Below are 24,453 nucleotides of genomic sequence, written 5' to 3'. Positions count from 1 at the left end.
GTACTGGGCACCACTGGACAGCAAGTTACAGACAAAACTGTTGTGTTTAAGTTAATGAAACAAAAGACAGATGACCTCACTTCCTCAATCCGTGTGACTGTTTACAGGGAGTAAACACTGATGGATGAATATCCAAGAACCTGGTTTCAGCCTTTTTAAAAAAAACTCCTACTTGTGCATGTTTGAAGAAGCCTCGGACAGACTCAGATCTGAACCCCACCCAGCCACTGAGCAGCCAGGAAAAATGGGCAGACTGTCTTCATTTCTATTCTGGAAAAGGGGGATGATAAAGTTACCTGGCCTGGGTTGTTATGGGATGGAATGGGACCAGCATGCACAGGACTGGCATAGGGCCCAACACACAGCTTTTAAGACGCACCTCCAGGTCTGAAGCCCTGACGAGCTGGGTAACTGAAGCAGCTGACTCCCCTCGCCAGGCCTCCACATGCCCCTCTGGACACTGGGGCCGTAATGACGGTGTCACGCCCCAGGGTCATCCGAGCGTGGAAGCGTGTTCTCACGTGCACGCACCTGCCACTCACCCTCGGCGTTGCTTCAGACTCTAGGGCCTGACCTTGGGGCATTATCTGTTTGATAGGACCACGTGACACCTCCCTCCATTCAAGTTGACACCATTCAAGTGCCAACAGTCCGCGTCCCAGATCATGAGATTTGTCACAGAAGATTCTCTGCTTCTCCTGCTCCTCTCCCAGCACATTCTGTCACCTTCGAGACAGAGTCCCTATTTCTTAGCCACCCACAAAACTGGTCAACCTCCTCACAAGGCTCCTCCTCACCCTGGTCCCCTGGCAAGGTCCTCAACGGCCTTCTGGCCATGGGGGAAGCTTCCCGAACACCGGCTAGCAGTATCACACGTCCCGGCAAAGGCTCCCGCCAGTCCCTCTTTGTTCCCTGAACAGCAGCCTGGGACCAACGCACGAGAGAGGTGAGGGTGGAGGGCCTATTCGGTCGAAAGGAAAACGAGTGACTGTTAATGAGAGCTGTCTTGGACGGGGCTTCTTATTCAATCCCTTGACTTTGGAGACAGAGTGGGCAGGACAGGCCCCAGGAGAGAAGCAGGTGCTGGATGAGACCTCTCCCAGCTGCTCATCCAGCTCAGCAGGGCAGGAAGAAGGCGGGAAGAAACGTTCCTACAAATATTAAAACTGTCCTTCTGTTGGACTGTAGCCAAGATCATCCCTCTTAAAAATCAAGGAACGGTGCAAAAAAAGGTAAAACCGTCCCCAAGGATAAGACTTTACAGACCAAAAAGGCTCTGTGTTTTTCAAGCGAAGAAATGGCTCACGTAACTCAATCAACTGAAATGATAAATGCGAATTAAAAGCAGGGTCATACATGAACTTGATAGGACCAATCAGTGACACCACAGAGATTCGGTGAGCCAGGACCCATGACTGGAATGAGCAGGCTTGGTACCAAGGGACAGGGCAGAGTTAATACCGCAGAGCAAGGTGACAGACCACAACACGCAAACCCACGAGCTGGAGAGTGAAAGCACACGCAGACCTTGACGCTGGAAGGATGAGGGAGGCTGAAAGAGAACACAGGTCACAGAGGAAAGAGTGGAAGCATGTCTCTCCTACTCCTCGGAGGCAGGCTAGGAAAGCAATAAACAGGTGTGAGTCCTTAGTCACTCAGCGAAAGTCTCCTGAAGGTGAAAGAATTTAAAAATCAATAAGAAAATAGACCAACTAACAGAAAAATGGACAAAAGCCTCGAACACTTATTTCACAAATGACCAACAAGGCACACGAAAATGCATTCAACTTTGTCAGTCATCTGGGAAGCGGGCATTAAAACCCCAGCACGGAACACCTTTCCCAGTGGCTGGGCTGAAAAGATGGACACAAGTGAGTGTCGGTGAGCATGCGGAGCAACTGAACACTTGCTCGGCACCAGCGGGAGGCAGTCGGGCACAGCTACTCTCTAAAACAGTAGAGTTGAACTCTCGTACACCCCATGGCTCGGCAATTCCACCCAAGCACCCATCGGAAACACAAACACGTATCCTCCTCCTCAAGGCACAAAAACATGTATAGCATCACTACTGCTAACAGGCCTACAATGGACACAACCCAAACACCCAGCACTGGTAGAGTGTGTAAATGCACTGTAATGTATTAATATAGGGGACGATGACAGAACAACAACAAGGAACCATCTGCTGCTAATCCAATAATACAATGTACTTTACATGCTGAAAGAAAGAAGCCAGGCACAGAAGAACATAAATATTCATATAATTTCATTATGCATATATAAAGTTAAAAAAAAAATTAAAAAACAGGGGCGCCTAGGTGGCTCAGTCAGTTAAGCGTCTGACTCTTGATCTCGGCTCAGGTCACGATCTCACGGTTCATGAGCTCGAGCCCCACGTCAGACTCTGTGCAGAGCCTGCTTGGGATATTCATTCGTATCCTCTCTCTCTCTCTTTCCAAATAAATAAACATTTTCTTAAAACCATATAATCATTTCAATAGATGTAGAAAAAGCATTTGACAAAGCACAACATCCATTCATGATTAAAAAAAAAAACCCTCTGCAAAGCAGGTCTTGAGGGAACATACCCCAACACAGTAAAGTCCATATATGAAAAACCCACAGCCAACACCATACTCAATTGGTGAAAAAAATCAGACAGCTTTCCCCCTTATCAGGGACAAGATAAGGACATCCACTCTCACCACTTTTATCCAACACAGTACTGGAAGTCCTAGCCACAGCAATCAGACAACAAAAAGAAATAAAAGGCATCCAAAGTAGTAAGGAAGTAAAACTCTATTTGCAGATGACATGATACTACATACAGAAAACCCTAAAGACTCTACAAAAAAAACTACCAAAACTGATAAATGAATTCAGTAGTCACAGAATACAAAATCAATATACAGAAATCCGTAGCATTTCTATACACTAATAATGAAGCAACAGAGAGTGATACTAAGAAAATAATCCCATTTACAATTGCATCAAAAACAGTAACCTATCCAGGAATAAACTTAACCAAAGAGCTGAAAGACCTGTACTCTGAAAACTATAAAACAATGATGAAAGAAATTCAAGATGCAACAAAGAAATGGAAAGACATTCCACGCTTATGGGTTAGAAGAATATTGTTAAAACATCTATACTACCCAAAGCAATCTACACATTTAATGCAATCCCTATCAAAATACCAACAGCATTTTTAACAGAACTAGAACAAACTAATGCTAAAATCTGAATAGAACCATGAAAGACCTGAAACAGTCAAAGCAATCTTGACAAAGAAAAAGAGAACTGGAGAGACCACAATTTCAGACTTCAAGTCATATTATAAAGCTGCCATGATCAAAACGGTATGGTACTGGCACAAAAACAGACTCATAGATCAACAGAAAAGAACAGAAAACACAGAAATAAATCCAGTGATGTGGTCAATTATCTTTGACAAAGAAGGAATGAATATCCAATGGGGAAAAGTCTCTTCAACAAAAGATGGGAAAACTGGGCAGCTACATGCAAAAGAATGGAAGTGGACCACTTCCTTTCACCATCTACAAAAACAAACTCAAAATGGATTAGATCCATAAAAATCCTCGAAGAGAGCACAGGCAGTAATTTCTCTGACATCGGCCAGAGCAACATTTTTCTTGATTTGCCTCCTGAGGCAAGGGAAACAAAAGCAAAAATAAACTATTAGAGCTACAGCAACATAAAAAGCTTCCGCACAGTAAAGGAAACAATCAATAAAACTAAAGACAACCAACCTACAGAATGGGAAAAGATATTTGCAAATGACATATTCAGTAAAGGGTTAATATCCAAAATATATAAGGAACTGATACAACACCAAACCCAGCCCCAAGCAATCCAATTAAAAATGGTCAGAAGAGGGGCGCCTGGGTGGCTCAGTTGGTTAAGCGTCCGACTTCAGCTCAGGTCACGATCTCGCGGTCCGTGAGTTCGAGCCCCGCGTCGGGCTCTGGGCTGATGGCTCAGAGCCTGGAGCCTGCTTCCGATTCTGTGTCTCCCTCTCTCTCCGCCCCTCCCCCGTTCATGCTCTGTCTCTCTCTGTCTCAAAAATGAATAAACGTTAAAAAAAAAAAATTTTTTTAAATGGTGAGAAGACAGCAGTCATTTCTCCAAAGAAGACATCCGGATGGACAACAGATCTGGAAACATGAAAAGATGCTCAACATCACTCATCGTCAGGGAAATGCAAATCAAAATCACAATGAGATACCACCTCACATCTGTCAGAATAGCTAAAATCAAAATTATAAGAAACAACAGACGTTGGCGAAGGTGTGGAGAAAAAGGAACCCTCCTGCAATGATGGTGGGCATGCAAACTGGTGCAGCCATTGTGGAAAAGAGTATGGAAGTTCCTCAAAAAGTTAAAAACAGAATTACCCTAAGATCCAATAATCACACTACTGGGTATTTACCCGAAGGAAGAATAAGAAAACCCTAATTCGAAGGGATACGTGCACCTCATGATTACTGCAGCCTTATTTACAATAACAAAGATATGGAAGCAGCCTGTTTCCATTGACATAGAAATGGATAAAGAAGCTGTGGTATTTACATACAATGGAGTATCACTCAGCCACAGGAAAGAATAAAATCTTAACCCTGCCGTTTGCAAGAACAGGGATGGAAGCAGAGTACGTTATGCTAAGCAAAATAAGCCAGTCAGAGAAAGGCAAATACCATATGATTTGGTGGAATACGTGGAATTAAAGAAACAAAACAAGTGAGCAAAGGAAAAAAGAGACACAAGACTCTTCTCTCCCAACTATAGAGAATAAACTGATGGTTGCCAGAGGGGAGGGGGGCTAGAAGGATGGGGGAAATAGGCGTTGGGGATAAAAGAGTGGACTTACCATGATGAAAAACAAAATAAAGCCTTAATATATGCTAAACACTCTAAAATAGAGCCTTAGAAGTTTTACTTGAACCGAGAACTTTTGCTTCCATCCTTTCATACAAATGGTCTTCCAGGAGGTATGCGGAAACACCTAGCTACTCCAAACAAATCTGAGACGCCCCCGCCTGATAAAACCATCTCCCGGTGTCTGGGGGAGAGTTAGCCAAGGAGGTTCCTAAACTATGGGCAAATGGTCTTTGAGAAATACAGGTGAAAAGGGAGGCATGCCAGAGAACAAAGAAGTAATGCTCAAATGAAGAAAGCTGAAGTACTCCTGAAGTACACACACACTAGCTCTTATGACAGGGACAACAAAGAGGGTGTCACATGCCAGTGGCAGGCTCCAACGCCGGGCACTTGGTCGTCTCGGGAAACCTGCTGCGTATTTACAGGTGTTTGCACACCTTGTCTTCTCCACAGCCTGATAAAGCAGGTGTCCAGAGAGGAGACTGAAGCCCCGAGACCCACGGCTAAGGAAGCAGGGGCCGGGACGCCAGGCAGACTGGCTCCTGACCTCTACCCAAGGGCAGTGTCCCTCCCGGATTCCCGGCAAGACTGCAATAGAATAAAGCCAGCACGGAGGGCCTGGGGTGGGGGAGGAGCTGGCACTCACCAACAGTCTTCCCGGGCTCTCAGAACAAGCAGGGTCTGGCACAGTGCATTTCCTTTTTGGCAGGGGCACCGGACTGGGCCACCAGTGCAAGGACGACAGGGACATCTCACTGAGTCATCTGCCCACTGCCCCGCCCACCCCTCTTTGACCAGGTTCCCCAAGAGCTTGAAATGAGAGGGTGGAGAAAGGAGATCTGGAAGATGATGACAAGGGCAGTCCCTGACTCACCAGCCATGTTCTGTCCAGCAATTTCTAATCACAGATTTATCTGGACGTGCCTCTCGTTCATAAAAGTGACCTTAAATGACAAAAAGATCAAGAGCCTGCAGACTCTGTCGTGCTGGAACCACGGGCCAAACCAAACCACCTGAACACTGATTAACACCAGGCCCTGGGCCTGAGATGGTCCAAAGGCCACGACGTGCAGGCGGGGCAGACATGCAGCCGGGACTGAGGGCCGCTCAGACACGCTTTGTCGAATCTACAGGTCCAAAAAATAAGAAAAGTAACAAGCAGACTTCTGCTTCCAGGAAGAATCTTAGACATACTTCTTCCTACTCCTCTGGCTAAGTACCACTAAAACCCTGGACATTAGATATTTAAAAAAATATGAAAAGACTCTGAAAGGTGGAGAGAAGCAGGCAGACAGGGGCCCAGGGCCTCAGAATGACACATGGTGCAGCTCTGTGGGTTCTCTGCTGACCCCAGACATCCTAGAGCGGGACTGAGAAAGCCAGCAACCAGAAAGAGCAATGAGCCAGGAAGAGTTAAAAAGCCTATCAAGAGCCTGCTTCTCCCTAGGTGTGGGACCAGGAACGGGCAAACAGGACAGAAATCAATAGCAGTAGAGTTGCCAATGACCACGTTACTCCAGTCAAACACCACAGAAAACACTGTGGCCCCCACCCCCACAGCACTGGGCAAAAGCGAGGCACTCCAGCACCCCACCAGGTAGTGTCCAGAGAAGGCCAAGTAGAAATGTCCATCCCTGCAGACCACACCCCGGGCTGTCGGGAGATATGCAGAAGCAAATAAGCACAAAGAAAGGTATCCCACCTCATTAGCCACGAAGGAAATGCTGATTAAGATCACAATGCACTATTACTAGATACCCACTAAATGGCTTAAAATAAGAAACAGTGACAACACCAAATGCCAGAGAGGATGTAGGGAAATCAGCTCACACTGTTGGTGGGCATGTAAAATTGTACAGCCACTCTGAAAAACAGTGTAGCAATTTCTTAAAAAACCAAACGTGCAGCTACCATACGACCCAAGCAATTCCATTCCTGGGCATTTATCTCCAAAAAATGAAGACTTGTGTTCAACACAAAAAACGTGTCCATGAATGTCCACAGCAGCTTTATTTGCAATCACCAAAAACTGGAAACAACCCAGATGCCTTTTAGTGGCAAATGATTAAACACACCACAACACACCCTTTCCATGGAATACTACTCAATAATAAAAAGGAACAACTATCAAATACACAACAACCTGGGGGAACTCCAGGGAGTTATGCTGAGTGGGGAAAAAAGCCAATCCCAAAAGGTTGCATACCGTATTCTCCCACGTATAGATCATTTTTGAGAAAACAAAATTGCAGAAACGAAGAACAGACAGGGGTTGCCCCAGGTTAAAGAAGAGGGTGGGTGTGGCTATCAAAGGGCACGAGATGGATCCCTGTGGACATGGAAACATTCTTGACGGTATCTATGTCAACATCCTGCTTGTGATGTTGTACTATAGTTTCACAAGACGTTACCGCTGGGGAACTGGGTAGAGAACACAAAGGATCCCTGTATTCTTTCAATTCCATGTGAATCTACAATGGTCTCAAAATAAAAGGCTTAATTAAAAATAACCGCAGTCAACATTTTCTAATATCTAATATGTTTAAATTGGGAAAAGAGGGAGTAACTCCAGAACAATGTTGCATTTCTTTAAGGACAAGTGCATCTGTGGTCTCACTCGGCATAAATCAAAAGTGTAATCTTATCTTGTTAAAGTCATTTGTAGGTAGTGCAAACTCATGAAACGTCTGACTTGCCAAGGAAATATGTGGACACACCTTCAGTGCACATTCTCTAAGAAATCCAAAGCAGGTCCTCTCCGTATACCTGAGTGCAGGGAAGCACATGTGAAGGTCACAGAGCTCACGGTTATCCGGCTGTGACACGTGGCCTGGAACTCAAGCCTCCAAAAAAGAGAGCACCGGAAATGGCAGGACTCATTTTGACACACGACAGTGCTTGAAAAATCAATGAAGCCGTGTCTCGTTGCAGCCACGGAAGGAGGATGTCAGAACCACACACAGCACCGCACTTCCCGGACGGGGCGACCCCAGCGCCCCCACCCCAACTGCAGGTGCGCTTGGGGAGCAACCAGAAACCCCGCAAGACAAGCCGCTCCCCCAGCTCCAGACCCACAGATCCCACCGCCAACCAGACAGGACCCTCAAGGTCCCCGCTCCCACTTAGACATGTCCTTCTGCTGACAGTCCCCCACAGGCCAGCTTCACCTCCTCTCCCACGCCCCACCCTCCTGTTTGGGCTCCAAGTTCTTCCTTTCTTCTCAGAAATAAATTCAAGCAATCTTTCACTTGAACAGACAGGTGAAACAGGTAAGACCCTGCTCTCATGGAGCTTACATTCAAATGCAGACAGGAAATGAATACTAAATACTATAGTAGATTATACAGCATGGGGAGTAGTGGCTGGTGATAAATCTATCGAAAAAAGACCAGACAAAGGAGGTCGGGGTTAACACGGGCCTCACTGGAAAAGACTGGAAGGACGTGGAAGGGAAGAGGTGGTCCAGCTGGTGGCTGGAGCAAAGTGAACAGGGGCAGAGGAGCCAGGCATGAGCTTGCAGAAGGAACTGGCCATGGAGCATCAGGCAGGCACCACCAAGAGCTTTGGCCTTCATGCCAAGTGAAATGGGAAATGGTGGAGCTTTTGAGCAGAAGACGGACAAGGGACTTAGGTTTAAAAAGCAGCATTCTGGCAGCTTTATTGAAAACTGAATGTACAGGGCCGGGCAGAAGTCAGGACCTTTGGGGGAGGGTGCGTGGCACTGCCATCCAGAGAGAAGGGAAGGGGAGTGGCTGCACTCTGGCGTCCTGAAGGCAACAGGGTTTCCGGACACGCTGGACAGGGCACAGGACAAAGAGGGGCCAACAAGCACCCCTTGAATAGCTGGCAAGATCAGCTCCCCTCCTGGGATGGAGGAGGCTGAGAACAGGCCTTGAAGTGGGGGGAGCAGTGTGTGGCTCAATCTCAGACACGCTGAGGTTGAGGTGTCTATCGGTCAAAATCTTGACCGTGACCAATGCCTTACCACATCCATGGGGTCTTCGCCTTGCCGTGAGCCTGGCTACATTAAGAAAAGAAATGAGACCGCTCATAAATTACCACTGCTGGTGGGAGTTTTAAAAAAATCAAGTTTTAGAGAGCAACCTGACAATATCTCGTCAAGCTGAAGATGTTCACACCTGACAGCTCGATCCTTACAGCCACACTCTAGAGACTCGTGCCCGGGCACCCGGGGAGGCAAGCGTACGAATGGCAGTGCTGTTTGTAACGGCCAAAGCTGGGAAGACACAGGTCGAGTGTGGGATGCTCCGCACGCTGGGCCACTACGTAAGCCACACACTCACAACTGAGCACATGATCCTCAGACGACAGCCGTACCCGTCCAAAGTTCTGAGGTTCGTGCCCCACTCCCCAGAAACTGACTTAATTGCAGGAATCAGGAATCAGTCATTTTAAACCTGGAGCCACTTAACTGAAGACAAACGTGTCCACACAGATAAATCTTGGAAACGCAACGCTGGGGAAAAAGGGCACGCTGCAGGAGATACAACATGGCATGATGCCATTTACTCACAACTGTAAACCCGGCCAAATATGACATGCTGTTTATACCTACATATGGAGTAGAAAAAGGATAAAGAAGCACGCACACGATAAACACCAAACTGAGAACTAGGGTGACCTCTGGGGAGGGAGGGCAAGGGGGATGGGTAGGCAGGATCTGGACTATAAAAAACATCAAATATATCCGCACAGTTTCGTTCTCGTTCTTGGGCTGGGAAGTATACACAGTTGTCCACCGTGTCACTTTTGAAAGCCTGAAATATTTAATAATGTTTTAAAGGTTAAACATTTTGGCACAAACCTACGCTAAAACCCCTAAGCCAGAGCTTGAGATTACACAGTATGTCTTACATTTATAGCTTATCGTTTATTGTATGTGTATATACAAAAATACACACGCACGGTGCACACAGTTTAAGTACTTCTAGCGTATGGTCTAGCCTCGGAGAAGGGAATGGCTCGGCCCGAAAGCATGCCTGCGGACAGATTCTGCCCCTGAAGCAGAACCGTCAGCGCGCCTGAGCACGCCGTGCTGTTCCCGCACACGATCACGCAGCGACGTAACGCCCTCCTGCAGGCGCTCCTAGGGCACTGCGCACCCGGCTGCCTCCGCTGGCTGCTGTGCCATCCGCGGCAGACACAATTATTCCCGATTTGCCCTCCAGCTTCTCACCCTAGAACAGACTCCTGCATTCTAAAGAACTGGCTCAGTGTGTGAAAAGAAGGCCGACAGTTTATGGAGGGAGGAAGGGGAAGGTACCGGTTGGACTGTTGAGAAGGAAGCTTTTAGAGACCAACAAAAACACCTCTCCAACACGCCCCTTTCCGTGAATCTTTAGGATGGCAGCCACCGGAAGCTAATATCAAACCCTAGAAACTTCCTTTTCGAGGATTATCAAAGCACACGGAGATACACGTCCTGCTGCTCGAGGACAAGCCCGCTCAGTAAGCCTGAGTGAGGGTACGGGCACGTGGCAGAGAGGGCGGTACCACACAGCAGACAGACAAATATCACAGACCCCGGTGCAGACGACCTGTCCCTAAGCCTCAGCTTCTCAACCTGCAAAATGGGCGTCAGCGCCTGTCACTCGGGCTCATTCTAGGGGGAACGCAGCAGGATGCCCCTGCCGTTGGCAGCTGGGGCCATCACCTGCTGTCCTCCAGCAGGAAGACGCTGGTCGGTCCGCAGGCCAGCACAGGTCAGAGTGGACAAGGCTCCCCAGCTGCCCGTACGGCGAGATGGTAGTCACAGCGGACAGCTGGGCGCGGGGGACACCGAGCAGCCCACGTGGGCATCTGGTCAGCAGCTGCCCGAAGTGCGGTCCAACAGCACTGGGAGACAATCACTGGAGTCAACGGCACTTCAAACAAGGAGTGAGCACTCCGCCTGGACAATTTTCCAGGCTCCGTACTACTTGTCTCAGGGATGGTGGGGTGAAATCTCTCCCGTGACAACGTTCAGACAACAGAAATTCATCAAAGAGAAGTCTACCCGACCTGCAGGCTTTCTACCTGACCAGGTGGAGACCAAAGAGGTTTCTAGCATGTGGGTGAAGTCACATCACCAAGCCTATGGCTTTAAGAATCCCAGCCTTCCACTTCTAAGAAATACGAGACAAAGATCAACCCTCTAGGGATGCTTACAGTAATCTTCAATTCCTTCCTCTTACTTCGTTTTAAGCCCTTACTTCTCAGCTGCCTTCCCACACAGCATCACCTGGCCCTACTGCCCCCCAACACCTGGGACTCTTACCTGCCCTCTTGGAGAACATTTTCCAACTGCTCAAAACTGGGTCGGAACTGGAGTGGCCCAGCAAGAACAAAACTTGAGCTTTAAAACTGACGGACAGACAAGACCCCGTGGGTCACCGTGGTAGGCCAGAGGCACCAGAGTAACAAATCGGCACCTCAAAGTTCAGCCACTGACCAAAAGAGGAGCAAAGGAACAGTGTCCGGGCAGGATCAGGAACCTGGAAATACTGTACTAAATATAGCGCCCCAGCCTGCGGGACTCGGAAAGGTGGCTAAGAATAAGTATCTGGCGCATTTGGTAATTTCTGTCACTTCCTGTTACTCACATCCTGCTGTTCTGATGCTGCCCAAAACCCTGGATTCGCCACACACAAATCCCTACCTTGAAGCCCCCTGAGACCCGGACTATTCAAAACAGCTGGGATGTGCGTAGACAACGGACTTCCTCACAGAGTGCCATACGCAACACAAAAATAGCACCATGCAAACAAGCTCCTGGAGGTGCCTGGGTGAAAGCAGCCCCAGGATGCAGGTTCAGACCCCCAGGTACCCAACTGCTGTGGCCAGACCCCCAGAGAGGAGCCCAAGTGCAAACTGCTCACAGGACACTTGCTCTCTAAAGCTGTACTCCTCTCCAGTCTCAGGACAGCTTTGGGGTCAAAAGGAGGCCCCAACCACAACTATGCCACCTGCCCAAGGGCCCAGAGCACACAGCCTAAGCCAAACACCCCCTGCCCCACCCAAGCCCCCAACCCGTCTCAGGATACCAGTCCCCGGGAACACAGGATGCTCAGGTAGGGAGCAAAGCCAACCGGGCCAGAGGCCAAAAGCACATGTAATCCATCAGATGGTACATTTTTAAAAAGGAACAAAAAGCAAGACGAAGCAAAAAGTAAAAGTTATACCTAAAACAGAAATATGACAAACACTTGGGATTATTTCTTTATTAAGCTTTGAAATGTGCTCCAAGTGTGGAAAACTTTACAGACTGGAGGACACCCTGAGCAGGATGCTGGAGGCAGTGGGCCCCGGCGGGGGAGGGAGGGGGCACTAACGAAGGGCACCCCAGGTGTGCAGGTGGTGCCCACACTGCCTCCCCCGACCCCGACAGTGGGCAGGAAACAAGCAGCTGAGGCACAGAAGGCAAAATACAAACAAACAAAACCTAGCGTGCTTCCAGCGGCAAAACACTACAAATGACCTAAATCTCCAAAAACTCATGCCATGATCACACAGGGGAATACCATAGAGCCAAGGCTTAAAAGCACAACGTAAGTGTACATTCATGGACACAGATGTTCATAATATAATACATTTCAAACACAGGTTATCAATTAGTATGTGTAACTAATCGTACTGTTTATAAAACTATTTACTAATATTCGTAGGAAAACACCTAGAGAACTATTTGTCTGACCTGGTGCAGCCATCTGGAAAACAGTATGGAGGTTCCTCAAAAAACTAAAAATAGAACTACCCTATGACCCAGCAATTGCACTACTAGGTATTTATCCGAGGGATACAGGTGTGCTGTTTCGAAGGGGCACATGCACCCCCATATTTAGAGCAGCACTATCAACAATAGCCAAAGTATGGAAGGAACCCAAATGTCCATCGATGGATGAATGGATAAAGAAGGTGTGGTATATATACACAATGGAGTATTATTCGGCAATCAGGAAGAATGAAATCTTGCCATTTGCAACCATGTGGATGGAACCAGAGGGTACTATGCTAAGTGAAATTAGAGAAAGACAAATATATGGCTTCATTCACAGGAGGACTTTAAGAGACAAAACAGATGAACACAAGGGAAGGGAAGCAAAAATAATATAAAAACAGGGAGGGGGCTGGGGCGCCTGGGTGGCTCGGTCGGTTGGGCGTCCGGCTTCGGCTCGGGTTGTGGTCTCGCGGTTCGTGGGTTCGGGCCCCGCGTCGGGCTCTGTGCTGATGGCTCGGGGCCTGGAGCCTGTTTTGGATTCTGTGTCTCCCTCTCTCCCTGACACTCCCCCATTCATGCTGTCTCTCTCTGTCTCAAGGATGGATAGACATTAAAAATTTTTTTTTTTTTAAATTAAAAAAAAAAAAAAAACACAGGGAGGGGGACAAAACCCAAGACACTCTTAAATATGGAGAACAAACAGAGGGGTTGTGGGGGGGGGATGGGCTAAATGGGTCAGGGGCATTAAGGAATCTACTCCTGAAATCACTGTTACACTACATGAAAACTAATTGAATGTAAATTTTTTAAAAAAATAAATTTGAGGGGCGCCTGGGTGGCGCAATCAGTTAAGCGTCCGACTTCAGCCAGGTCACGATCTCGCGGTCCGTGAGTTCGAGCCCCGCGTCGGGCTCTGGGCTGATGGCTCAGAGCCTGGAGCCTGTTTCCGATTCTGTGTCTCCCTCTCTCTCTGCCCCTCCCCCGTTCATGCTCTGTCTCTCTCTGTCCCAAAAATAAATAAACGTTGAAAAAAAAAAAAAATTAAAAAAATAAATAAATAAATAAATTTGAGAAAAGGGGGAAAAAAGAATTAGTAAAATAAAATAATAAAATTAAATTAAATTAATTAAATTAATTAAATTAAATTAGTAAAGTAAGTTTCGCTGGAACAAAGCCATTCCTGTTTATTTACATATTGTCTCCAACTGCTACATATGGCCAGAGAGACCCTACAGCCCACAAAGCCCTCTACAGAAGTTTGCCACTAGCCTTGGACATATAAACCATTCGTCACGTGTATGTGAGGAAGAGCATAAAGAGAATGTGGTGTGGGGGTGTTAAACGCAATGTGCCACAAAAAAATGGAATTTGCACCTTGTCCGTCTCCCTGACTCTGGCTCCACAAAGGAAGGGTCTCCATTCTGTCCCCAGAGGAATCCCTGAGTGCCTGGCAGGTAGTACGTGCTCGATGAATACTCACAGAATCAAAACCTCCCCATCTACAACGAAGGGTCACTCACTATGTAATTTAGGGTGAAAACCCTCGTGGACATGGAACATACCACCGTGACGTGTCCTTGAGCACAACTCCCCTAACCCATCCTGTCCCCACCTCATGGGGAACATTTCCAGGTGGTTCACGCTGCGCATGGAGGAGTCCCACGCTCCCCCATCCTCCTGCGATTCAGTCTGGGAGCCACGCTGTCTGTGAGAGGCCCACACCCCACACTGAGGCCACAGGGCGACATGCATGGGGACGCGCTCAAGTCTTGCTCCCAGCAAAGCCAGAGGCCAGCAGGAGCAGGAGCGGAGGTGTGGGTCCTGTCCACCCCTTACCACAGCCCTCACGGTCTGCTCCCAGGCAACCCACCTCCTCCCCTCCAGGACTAACCGAGGACCGTGGCTTCAGACGTGTTACTGACACTACAAAGTGAAGGCTTCAAATCTGATGGTCGTGATGCGAAGCTGGAGGAGGAGGAGGAGACAAAGACGGCTGGATGTGAGCCCTTGCTCTTCACAGCTCACAGCTGTCGAGTGGCTCCGCTGTGGTTCCGCCGGAAGCTGAGGTCACAGACTCACGCACATGCCTATGACTGGGCGACCATCTGTCCTAACCCCGTTTCACGCGCTGGGACGCAGATACCCGGAGAGGACAGATGACTCCCCAAGGCCACATGCTTGTAGGAGGCAGAGTGAGGGCCAGAAGACAGTTGGCCAACCAGTCACATCCAGGGCACAGTGTGGCCCTTGAGGGATGCTTGAGGGATGGAGCGCCTGCTCCGCCCCACGTGGTCTAGGGGAGCAGCGAGAGCCAGCAGGGGCCCGGGAAGGACATGGGACCAGGAGGGGCACAGCTGTTGCTCTCAGCTCCCTCACCCAACCTCTGCAGCTGCTGGAGGTGCACACAGACCCGGCCCCCGAGATGCAAAGGAGAGAGGGGGGCACCGGACCTGAACAGGGTCACGTCCTCACAGAGATGCCCAGTCCAAATCACCCTGTCCTGTCTACCCCCCTGAGTGATCCCTGTCCTCTCTAACCCTGAGTGATTAATATACTCAGTCCGGAGCTGGCATCTGTAAGCAATCCAGGGAAGGACATCTCAGACCACGTTTCCAGTCAGGCAGGTAAATCACACACTACGTCAACCGCCTTTTGGGATCATCTCGCCCCACGTATAACCCCCCTTCCTAACTTTAAACAATTCATCCCTTTCCTCTGACCAAGCTTCCTGCAGTCCTCTGGTGTTTCAAGTATATTTCAAAACTGAAAAGAGTAATTCTAACCACAGGATTTAACATTTTAAAAAACCAAAACAGAAAAAAAGTTGAAAATATTTCCCCCCCTCTCGGCAGGTCGTGACTCAGAGGTCTGTCTACCAGGGCTGTGGGACGCATCACCAGGTTATCTGAACAAGCCACCGTGGGAGGGCATGGCATGCGGGTTGGCTGAGGCCAGCTGGCCTGACTCAGGAGCCACCTTCCTTTGTCATGGCACAGCTATGACACAGGCCCATGTGGACGGAGAAGACAGGAAAGCTTCCCAGAGATGCCAAGTGGCAGAGACACAGGAACAACAAACCAGTTAACCCAACGGATATTTACAGAATGCCTACTTTGTGCCAGGCATACGGCTCTGGGTGCTGGAATAAAGAGAGAGTCAACAAGCCCCAGGAAATCCCTTGTCTCACAAAGTTTACAACTCTCCCTCCAACAAACAGAAATCAAGAGTGGGAAAGAAAGGGTGCGTATGTTAATGTTGACATAAAAAACAGAAACTCTAAATAGCCTACATCCAATAAAAATTTTAATTCATAATAAAAAATGTCAAAAGGTATTATCAAAAACGTTCCCCAAAAGGAAACCCCACACCCAGTGGCACTGGTAAATTCTAGCAAAACTTTAAGAAAGAAGTAACACCAAATTCCATCAAAAATGGGGGGGGGGGGACAGTGATATTGCCCCCTTATATTATGATGCTAGTTTATGTTTTATAAAGCCAGCTTAACCCATGTACCAAAACCTGGCAAAGATAAAAGGAAAGAAAATTCCAAATCAATATCTTTCAGGATATAGATGCAAAAATCCTTAACAAAATAAAAGCAAATTAAATTTAACAATAAATAAAAACGATAATATATCATGAGGAAATAAGGTTTGTTTCAGGAATACAAGGTTGGTTTAACATTTGAATATCAATTTAATTTGCCCTTTTAACAAAATTAAGGGGGGAAAAAAACCATGATTACTTCAATAGATGCAGAAAAGCATTTGACAAAATTCAGTACCCATTCATAATAAAAATTCTCAGCAAGTAAGAAAATCCTCAAACTGATAAAGGGTACCAACAAAAGGGCACCTGGATGTCTCAGTCAGTTGAGTATCCGGCTCTCGGTTTCGGCTCAGGTCATGATCTCACGGTTCGTGGGTTTGAGCCCTACATTGGGATCATCCATGCTGACACTGCGGGGCCTGCTTGGAATTCTCTCTCCCTTGCTCTCTGCCTCTTCCCCACTCACACACTCTTTCTCTAGCTCTCAAAATAAATTTAAAAAACTTTTTAAGAAAAGGTGCCAACAAAAAGCCTACAGCTAACATCACACTCAAAAGTAAAAAGCTGAATTGTTTCCTATTAAGATTAGAAGAAATGAAAAAATTCCTGTTTTCACTACTTCTATTCAACATTGTCCAAGCAGTCCTAGCTTTTGCAATGAGGCATGAAAAATATAAGGCATTTGGGTAAGAAAGAAGTACAGCTGTCCCTATTTGCAGATGATATAGCAGTTTATACAGAAATTTCTGGGGAATCTACAAAAGAACTACCAGAGTTAATAAGTTGTTTTCCAAGGTCACAAAATCCATTGTATTCTTATATATTTGCAGCAAACAATGAAACATATTTTTAAATTTCATTTAACAGGAACAAAAATCAAACTACACAGGCATAAATCTAACAAAAGACATGAAAGACATGTACCCTGAAAACCACAAAACTTTGATGAAAGAAATTAAAATAAGATCTAAATAAATTATATCTAAATAAATTATATATCACGTTCATGGAAAAATTCAATGTTAAGATATCAATTCTCCCCAAACTGATTTATAGATTCGATGCAATTTCAATCAACAGTCCAGCAGGGGAGTGCCTGGCCGGCTGAGTGGGTGGAGCACGCGATTCGATGTCAGGATTGTGAAATCCAGCCCCACGGTGGGTGAAGAGATTACTTAAAAATAAAAGCTTGAGAAAAAAAAAGATTCCAGCAAACTTATTTTGTAGAAATGGACTAGTTACTCTTAAAATTTACATGAAAATGGAAAGGACCAAGAAATAACCAAAGCAATTTTAAGAAAGAACAAAAGTTAGAGGACTTGCCCTGATTTCAATACTTACCACGAAGCTATGATAATCAACCAAGTATGGTACTGGGGTAAGGTTAGATGTATAGATCAATGGACCAGGAGAAAAAGTCGGGAAACAGATTCACAAATATATGGTCAATTAATTGACTTGTGACAAAGGTGGCAAGGTGATTCAATGAGAAAAGGAAAGTCTCTTCAACAATGCTGCTGGAAAAACTGAACACCCGTAAGGAAAACAATGGGTATCAACTCTTTCCTCAGACTACACACAGAATTAACTGTACATCAATCATAATCCTAACTTTTAGCAAAAAACCTTTGCGGTGCTGAGGTAGAAAAAGGTCTCTTGGATAGAAAAACAAGAAGCATGAACCATGAAGAAAAAAACTGATGAATTCGATTTCACCAAAAAGAATGACTCTATTCTTCTAAAGATGCCATTAAAAAAAAAAAAAAAAGGCAAGCCACAGATTGGGAACAACATTCATAACACATGTCACACAACTCAACAATAAGACAACCAATTCAATACAAAAATGGACAAATGGTTCTACCATATACTTCACAAAAAATGACAAAATGTCAACAGGCACATGAAAAGACGCAGACGTTATCTGTCATCAGGGAAATGGAAATTAAAAGCACAGTAGGATACCACACCGCTACCCATCTATCGGGACCCGTAAGATAAAAGACAAGTGCTGGTGAGGATGTGGAGAAGCTGGAACTCACATGCACTGCTGGCGAGAATGGTAAAGTCCAAGCACTTTGGAAAAGAGTTGAGCGGTTTCTTAAAAAGTTAAACATACACCTACTATATACTAAATACCCAGCAATTCTACTAGGTATTTACCAAGGTAAAAGAAAATATGTCCACACAAAGACTTGTATACAAATGTTCATGGCAGATTTACGTGCAATAGTTCAGAACTAGAAACTGCTCAAATGCCCACTAACACGTACACGGATCAACAAATTGTGGGAAAAGAACAAACTGTGGTTATACTCAATGTGGAAAATTTCAAAATCATTATACTGAGCCAAAGATGCCATAAAAAGGGGGACATATTTTCAATTTACAGTGAATTATTATTCAATTCAATTTACATGGGATTATTCAATTTATATAGAATTCTTTAAAAAACGCAGAATAATCTTAAAGACAGAAAACAGATCCATGTCTGCCTGGGGAGGGGTGTAGAGAAAGGATGGATCCCCGGGAAACCTTCAGGGGGATGGAACCATTCAGGGGATGGAAATGTTTGCTGCCCTGACCGGTGACCGTTTCAACAGGGGTGGGGGCGGGGGTGTGAACACCCAACAAGCCTTACACTTTAAATAGCGCAGTTCCTTGTACCGCAACGACACCTCAACTAAGTTATAAAAAGTACATCTAATGCACTGGAATAGTCTTTAAAGGACAGGGTGAACCTTTCTCCGAATGACTGGGGTGACCATATAGTTTTATCATCCAAGCCAGGAAATTTGTGCAAGTCAAAGTGAGTGCTAAAAATAATTAACGGGTGTTATCTCATCTACAACAGGGTGTGTGAGCTGGCAGTGCCCTGCACAAAACAGCGCTTACAGCTTTGGGAACAACAAATACCCAATCTATCCCTCGGTGTGATTAGATACTTGTTACATAAAGCAAACCGCAACGTTCACTCCTCAGAAGACAGCCAGAGCTGGCAACGGCCAGCTGGAAAGCAGTCACGGAAATGGTGCTGGTCTTCAGTGTCGTGCAGGACAGATGCCAAGGCTCCCGCCTCAAGGTCAGTGTCCCTCGGGCCCCATCAAGGACGGGGTGGGGCCCAACCCACTCCTAACTACTCCCCAAATGTGTTAATTACTCTGATCTACAATCTCTGGACTTTGGCAGCCAGGGACCATCAGGCAACGGTGGAGAGGACACCTGACACGACCAGGTTGTTGCTGTTGTTGTTGTTTTAAGTATATTTTGAGAAAGAGAGAGACAGCACAAGCAAGGAAGGAACAGAGACAGAGCGGGGGAGGGAGGGAGTGAGAGAGAGAGAGACAGAGAGAGAGACAGACAGACAGACAGAGAATCCCAAGCAGGCTCTGTGCTTTTAGCGCAGAGCCTGATGCGGGGCTGGAACTCATGAAACCACAAAATCATGACCTAAGCTCAAGTGGGTCACTCAACTGACTGAGCCACCCAGGCACCCCATGAACCAATTTTTCCAATGCAAGTCCACCAGGGGACACCTGGCTGGCTGAGTCAGCAGAGCACAGGACTCTGGATCTCAGGGTCATGAGTTCAGGTTGGGCATAGAGCCTACTTAAAAACTAAATTAAATGTAACTGTAACTGTATATGTAAATATAAATATAAATGGTACAGAAGAGACAGCCAGTGAACAGCCCTGTGCAGGGGGTGCTCCCAGACTTATGAGAACACCTCAACACCGGGCTGAAGTCTCGAGGTTTAGCTGAACATCCTGCAGAGAACTGGGACAGCAGTTCCTACAGTCCTCCTCCTGACTAAAAAAAAAAAAAAAAAAAAAGCAAAGCCGGGGGTTGGGGGGGGGTGGGGATCATGTGTTTCATTCTTGAGTTTACATTTCAAAGCAGGTGCTTCAACTGTGGAGAGGGAGGGATTATTGAGTCAATAAACCAGAGCCTCCCCACCACAGGGCAGGGAATTATCTTAATTTGATAACAAGTCGTTTCAAGGAAATAAAAGGATCTTATTCACTACTCTACCTGCTCTGAAATACCAGGTTATCCTGGGACAGAAAAGTAGGGATTTTTCTAAGAAAAAATATAATATCCTACAGAATGATTCCATTTTCCTAACTTTCAAGGGGGAAAAAAAAAAAAACCAGGACTTGACTCAATCATATTCCTGGCACATGTACCAAAGAATATTGGGTAAAGGATGACTGAAATTATTACTTTCCTAGACACCCTAAGAAAAAACTCACGCACATCCACATACCTTCTCCAGTGTTTGTCTTCCTGAAAAACTCTAAATGTACTAGAGTCAAACTACAGTCTCTCAACTGTCCATTCTGGTTGTTTCCTCTATCATTTGTAACTAAGAACAATTAGAAGCATCAACAACTCTCTCTCTCTCTCTCTCTCTCTCTCTCTCACACACACACACACACACACACTCTGAAAATGGCTTACATTTCACAAACACAACCCCTCCTGGACAACACCACACGTCCCAGACCAGTGAGAGTCCTCCTACACCCCCACCTCCAAATACACCTAAGAGACCACCACTGGCCCCAGCACTCACCACAAGGTTGTCAGGAAACAGTGTCCCCTCCCTCTGCCTGCTTGGAACAACTGTAAGACCTGAGTCTGAACCCCTGCCATGGAGCACCTGGCTCTGAGGCTCCAGAGGCAGGCACTGCCCACAGCAAAACCCCACACTTAGCAAACACACGCTACCAATTTGGCTCAACGCCTGCTTCTTCCTGCTTCTTGAAACTGAGAACACAGAGTGGCTTATGAAGCAGAGGATTTGCTGGATTCACTTCCTCCTGCAGCTGCTCACTCGGTCCCATTCCACCGCCCAAAGGCTGTTTTAACAATCACAGCCTTTAATTCGCTAAGCACCTACTATGTGCCGGGCACTTGCCCCACCAGCACACGTGAGTGCTGTGACAATGGGAGGACAAAGCGACAGGTGTTGAGAAGCGCAGGCCCCACAGCTGACAGCTGGCACAGCCAGGACGTGAGGTCAGCTCTCCTGGAGCCCTGTGCTTGAGCAGGAACCAGGGTGGGCTTGCTCGTGGCAGGGAGCCCAGGTGGCAGGCGCTGCTGTCCTAAATACGTGGGGCTTCCCATCTGGCACGTCGTCTAGCTTAAGAGGACACATGGGACACCCTCAACCCACGAGAACGACCTGCCCCACCCCAGCTCCAGGACTGCAGTCACAGAAATTGGGAAGAGTTTTTCCATGAAGGAAATTTGCCAACTATATATATAGCTTTTCCTCTCTCCAAGCCAAAGTGACTGGCGTAGGGGTTTTGCCCAGGAAATATCCGAACTCCAAACAAGCTGAGAAGGAAAACTGATGTTGAAATCTGGATAAAGGTCATGGTTCCTCGGCAAAGGAGCAGCCCTGATCACCCCACAGGCTGACGTCGACTGGAAACAGCTGAGAAAGTCAGGTCCAGGGTTCCACCCTGTGCAGTTCTACTAGGGAACGTTCATTCATTCAACAAACATGAATGCCTAACAGACAAGATTTAAAACCACTAAAAATATTACTTAAAATCATTGCATAGCTTCTTTCTTACTTGAAGTTATTAGGCAATAACTACTAAAAACAGGAACCTTTTATTTCTCCTGTTTTTAGTAGTTATTGCTTGATAATTCTAAGGATAATAACTCTCCCAATACCTACTCTTCAGCAGCAGATGCTATTTTTTAACACTCTCTGGACTCCATCTAAAATTCCTGTGTAGGGGCGCCTGGGTGGCGCAGTCGGTTAAGCGTCCGACTTCAGCCAGGTCACGATCTCGCGGTCCGTGAGTTCGAGCCCCGCATCAGGCTCTGGGCTGATGGCTCAGAGCCTGGAGCCCGTTTCCGATTCTGTGTCTCCCTCTCTCTCTGCCCCTCCCCCCGTTCATGCTCTGTCTCTCTCTGTCCCAAAAATAAATAAACGTTGAAAAAAAAAATTTAAAATTCCTGTGTATCAGAATAACTGCTAAGTGTGCAAGTTGAACCCTATTACCTTCTTACTATCACTGATGAGTGCCAGTGGAGATAGAAATCGGGAAACCCTCAGAGGGCACTTTTTTGCCAACCCAGTGACCTAGGAGAGGCTATCCCCATTTCACAGATGAGAAAATGGAGTCACACAGCTAACAAAGAAGACCACCTTTATAATAGACTTCATAAAACCTCTGCATACCATTAAATATTTCAACAATAACAGGGTACCTGTCTGGCTCAGTCAGTAGCACATGTGAGTCTTGACCTCAGGGTCATGAGTTCAAGCCCCACATCGTGCGTAGGGCCTACTCAACAATATTACTTGGGGAAAGGGAAGTCACAAATACAGACATGACAAATTACTCCTCTCTTTGCAGGGCACGGTTATCCTCACACGGTCATTTCAGGGCAATCATTAGGATGACACTAGGAGCAAAGCCTGCTGGATCAATCCCCATCCCAGCAAGCCGTGCGGTGTGGAAACATGACCAGGCAGAGGTGCACCATGATACTTCGGGGAAGCCAGGTGAGATTTCAATATGGCATTCTGCAGAAGCAGTCCTCTAAACACGTATATCCCACATGAGAATACAATTCCCAATTTATAGGAAATTACACTGAAATATGGCACATCTTTTTTGTGCCATGGACCCCTTGCGACAGTCTGGTGAAGCCTATGGACCCCTTCTCAGAATGTGTCTAAATACAAAAATTGAAACACTTAGGATTGCAATGGAAACCAATTTTAATAAAATATAGTCATGTCCACAGACCCCTTGCAGGAATCCGAACGTAAGTTAAAAGCTGCTACCAGGCAACACACTTTCTTCTCTCTTCCCTCTCTCTTGTCTCTCAAAAGGAGATACAAGGGGTGCCTGGGTAACTCAGTCAGTCAGGTAGGCATCTGAGTTCTGCTCAGGTCGTGATCTCACAGGTCGTGACCTCACAGGTCATGGGCTCTAGCCCCGCATCGGGCTGTCGGCAGGGAGCCCACTTGGGATTCTCTGAACACCCCCCACCTTTGCCCCTCCTCCGCTCGTTCTCTCTCTCTCTCTCTCTCTCTCTCTCTCTCTCAAAATAAATAAACTTAAAAAGAGAGAGAGAGAGAGAGAGATAAAAGGGGACTGACACTCTGGCACTGATCTTGAGCTAGGAGAACCAAATTCTGGAAGGACCCAGATGACTCTGTGGAACTGCCATACTGACCAAGGACTGCCTTCTTTTGCATGGAATAAAACTTTACATGTTCACATCATTCTTATTTTGGCATTTTTTCTTATAAGCAGATGAAGAAGGATGAATGATGGCCTCCAAAATGATATGTGCACATTCTATCCCCTGGAACCTGTGAACATCAGCTTATTTAGAATAAGGATCTTTGCGGGGCGCCTGGGTGGCGCAGTCGGTTAAGCGTCCGACTTCAGCCAGGTCACGATCTCGCGGTCCGTGAGTTCGAGCCCCGCGTCGGGCTCTGGGCTGATGGCTCAGAGCCTGGAGCCTGTTTCCGATTCTGTGTCTCCCTCTCTCTCTGCTCCTCCCCCGTTCATGCTCTGTCTCTCTCTGTCCCAAAAATAAATAAACGTTGAAAAAAAAAAAAATAAAAAAAAAAAAAAAAAAAGAATAAGGATCTTTGCAAATGTAATTAAGGATCCAGAGATGAAATCATCCTAGGTTATCTGATTGGGCCCTAAATCAGTGACAAGTGTTCTGAAAACAGACAAGAGAGGAACCAGGAAGCAGGGGACAGCCATGTGGAGACAGGCAGAGACTAGAGGGATGTGGCCACAAGCCCAGGAGAGCCAGGGGCTGGGAGGGGCTGGCGTGGGGTCTCCCCTAGGCCTCGGGAGGAGGCACAGTCCCACCACACCTCCGTCTTGGATTTCTGACCTCTAGAAGGGTGACAGAATAAATCTCTGTCGTTCTAGTCTGTCCTGGCAGCCCCAGGACACTAACAGTGCAGCCAAACCCTCTTCTAAGAAACACATCTCTATGATTTTCTAAACATTAAATACTGGGAATTCAATATAAACTCCCTTTTATGCATGCAGTGTTATATATGGCATGATGCAGAAGTGGCCCTCTAAGCATGAATATCCTACACTTAATTCTCATCCAGTTCATACTGAAAACCCTGTTTCTTGTCCATCCCCATTATTTGCAATCCATTTTCCTGAAATTTAAAAATAAATTTAAATTTATTTAATAGGGCCTTCTCCTTCCCTTTACTCTGTTCTCACATGATGCCAACAGACACTGGCGTCTCGCTTCCAGCCCTCTGCCCGTG

The 24,453-nt window shown here is 46.6% G+C and overlaps 1 protein-coding gene and 1 long non-coding RNA gene across 9 annotated transcripts in view; one reads left to right on the top strand and one right to left on the bottom strand.

The window, feature by feature from the left end:
• DGKD (diacylglycerol kinase delta) overlaps positions 1–24,453 on the bottom strand; it is a 111,813-nt gene that overhangs the window by 42,540 nt on the left and 44,820 nt on the right. Inside the window, exon 1 of one of the 8 annotated variants that reach the window (XM_032594542.1) lies at positions 20,743–20,861. The exons of 6 other annotated variants lie outside the window; for them this stretch is intronic. The gene's annotated coding sequence lies outside the window, so the exon portion shown is untranslated. Of the gene's footprint in view, positions 1–33; positions 39–20,742; positions 20,862–24,453 lie in introns of those variants that run through there. One more of the 8 variants, XM_030323724.1, reaches the window with a different exon arrangement.
• Positions 19,070–23,596, top strand: LOC115519843. The gene is made up of 3 exons (XR_003970631.1): positions 19,070–19,247; positions 22,547–22,695; positions 23,456–23,596. It is a non-coding gene; the product is annotated as an uncharacterized LOC115519843 (long non-coding RNA).

This window comes from Lynx canadensis, chromosome C1 (assembly GCF_007474595.2).
Source record: "Lynx canadensis isolate LIC74 chromosome C1, mLynCan4.pri.v2, whole genome shotgun sequence".
NCBI lineage: Eukaryota > Metazoa > Chordata > Mammalia > Carnivora > Felidae > Lynx > Lynx canadensis.
This window is presented reverse-complemented; position numbering and strand designations above follow the sequence as displayed.